This window comes from Myotis daubentonii, chromosome 8, assembly GCF_963259705.1.
Source record: "Myotis daubentonii chromosome 8, mMyoDau2.1, whole genome shotgun sequence".
Taxonomy (NCBI): Eukaryota; Metazoa; Chordata; class Mammalia; order Chiroptera; family Vespertilionidae; genus Myotis; species Myotis daubentonii.
The window spans coordinates 56,855,344-56,858,118 of record NC_081847.1 but is presented as its reverse complement, the minus strand read 5'-3'; positions in this window follow the sequence as shown (position 1 = coordinate 56,858,118).

Below are 2,775 nucleotides of genomic sequence, written 5' to 3'. Positions count from 1 at the left end.
TGATAACCTGTTCTCCACCAAGCACGTGGGAAGCTCTATGAAGAGTGAACACTAGCTTCTGTTTGAGCCATAATGGAGTAACAGCATCTGTATTTACTTTCTCCCATGACTCGAAAACTGGACAACATATACTTAACAACTGCTTTCTGACATTAGACAGTTGGCAGCACAGGACTAATTACCGCTGAGAAAGGAAACAATAAGGTGAACCCTGTGTTTGTTCCAGCTTACCTGAGGTTCCAGGCTTCGTGCAGGCATCAGGAACCCAGACAAATCCCAGAAGTCTTCTTGAATGGAACGGACAGAGATGAGCGTTTGGTGAGGCCAAACAAGAAATAATACTGAATCTCTGAAGAAGATCTAGAATTTGTGGAGCAAAATTTATTGAGAAGACTTTACCTTTCATATTAAATTACCTTGGCTACTATGTCACAAATCAATTGACTGTATGTGTGGATCTATTTCTCAACTTTCATTTTAGTTCCCTTTATTTATTAATCAGTATGTCATTTCCACAGTCTTAATTACTACCACTTTTAATAGTCTTGTGATAAGGTAGTATACAGCTTCCAGCTTTGTTCTTTTTTTTTCATATTGTTTTTGTTTTTGTTGAGAGAGAGAGAGACATGAATGTGAGAGCAGAATATGGATCAGCTGCCTCCTGCACGCTCCCTACCAGGGATCGAGCCTGCAACCAGGAATCGAACTGGCAACCTTTTAGTGCACAGGACAATGCCCAACCAACTGAGCCACACCAGCCAGGGCAGCTTTGTTTTTCTTTTCCAAGACTGTTACTCTAGGTCTTTCGCATTTCCAGAAAAACTTTAGAGTCAACTTGTCAATTTCTAGAAAAAGTCTGTTAGGATTTTGGTTGGAATTGTGTTGAATTTACGGATCATTTTTGGAAGACTACTAATCTTAATAAGATTGGGTCTCCCAGCTGATGATCGTGATATAAGTTCCCACTTATTTAGATTTAAAAAAAAATCCTCACCCAAGGATATGTTTTTGTATTGATTTTAGAGAGGGAGGAAGGAAGGGAAAGAGAGAAACATTGATGTGAGAGAGAAACATCGATTGCCTCCTGTGCATACCTCAACTAGGGATTGAACCTGCAATCTAAGTTTATGCCCTGACCAGGAATGGACCACAACCCTTGGTGCATGGACGATGCTCCAACCAAATGAGCCACCTGGCCAGGGTCTAGCTTTTCTTTAATATCTCTTATTAATATTTTGTATTTATCACTGTCGAAGTCTTGCACAATTTTTGAAAATTTACTCTTAAATAGTTTATATTTTTAATGCTATAGTAAATGATATTTAAATTTTTCATTTTCCAATTATTTGCCAGCAAACAGCAATAAATTTTTGTGGCTACTAGGTTTATTTTTCTGCATTTTGATGTTTCTGTATAAACAATCACATCATCTGGAAATAAAGACAATTTAATTCTTTCTATTCTTTAATTCCATTGTGGTCAGGAAACATACTCTAAAATTTCAATATTTTTGATATTTCATGAGACTTGTTTTATGGATTAGCATGTGACAATGTTGGTGAATGCTCCAGATGCACTTTAAAGATGGTTTTCTATTGTTTTCTGGCATCCATTGCTTCTCATAAAATGTCATTTCAATAACTTAATGCATTATATATCATTGTTCCTCTATATGTAATATTTTTCTCTGACTGCTTTCAATATAATTTATTTAGTTTAATTTTTGGTAGTTGGACTAGTGATATTCTTGTGTTTATCTTGCTTTGAATTTGTTGAGCTTTTTGGATAGGTAAGTGAGTTATTTCCACAAATTTGTGAAAATTTCAACTATTTTTTTCCTAGTTCTTTTTTTGTCCCAATTTCTTTCTCTTCTCATTCTGGTATTCAAATTATATGTGTGTTAGATCACGTAAAATGTTCCAAAGATCTCTGAGAGACTGTTCTTTATTTGCAATTTTATTTCCCTTCACTTTGCAGAATGTAATGGTCTTTCTACGAGTTCACTGATCAGGGTGGTCATGAGAATTGCCTCTCAGGCCACTAGCTACTGGAAGCATAACTGACTGAGGCTGTGAGCTGCCATACTATGAAATCATCACCATGTTTGTGCTAAGGCCACACTCCCCACAGGCTGCTGCCAGTGCTACTCTGAGAGTAGCAGGTTCTAAAGAATCCTCTGGTGACTCACTTTGTATTGATGACTCCTTGTTGGCCTTTCTGCACTTTCCTAGACTAAATGACACCTAACTGTCCTTCCTTCTCTCTTTCACTGTAGGTCAGACTTGCAGTGTGATATGACGGCTGTACGAAACATTTTCCTCAATAAAAACCTTTATATTCAATCCAGTCTTAGTGTATGCTTTGAGGGGGCACCTGGAATAACACAGGTAAAATCAGAAGTGGTCTAAGAAAACAGGCAATGAGATATAGACTTGAGACTGGCTTGCCCACCACCTGTAGGCAATTAGGATGCTATTGTGTTGGCCGATGAAACAGAGATAGGCAAAAGGCAGAAGCTACACTGCTGAATATTTTATTGGTGGTGAATTGGGAAAATCTATCAGAGAGTAATGTGATTTGGGACCCTTGATGTAAATGCAGCAATAGATTCCAGAGCACAATCTTATATATTGAGCACATATACTGACCCTTCCAAATAGCTATTAAGTTATTGTTAAGCTATTAAAGCAGTCTGGGGCAGGTATTCTGTAGCTTACAAATGTTGTCTATTTGCTGGCTTACCTTACTAGCATGATCCAGGCCTACAACACTCCA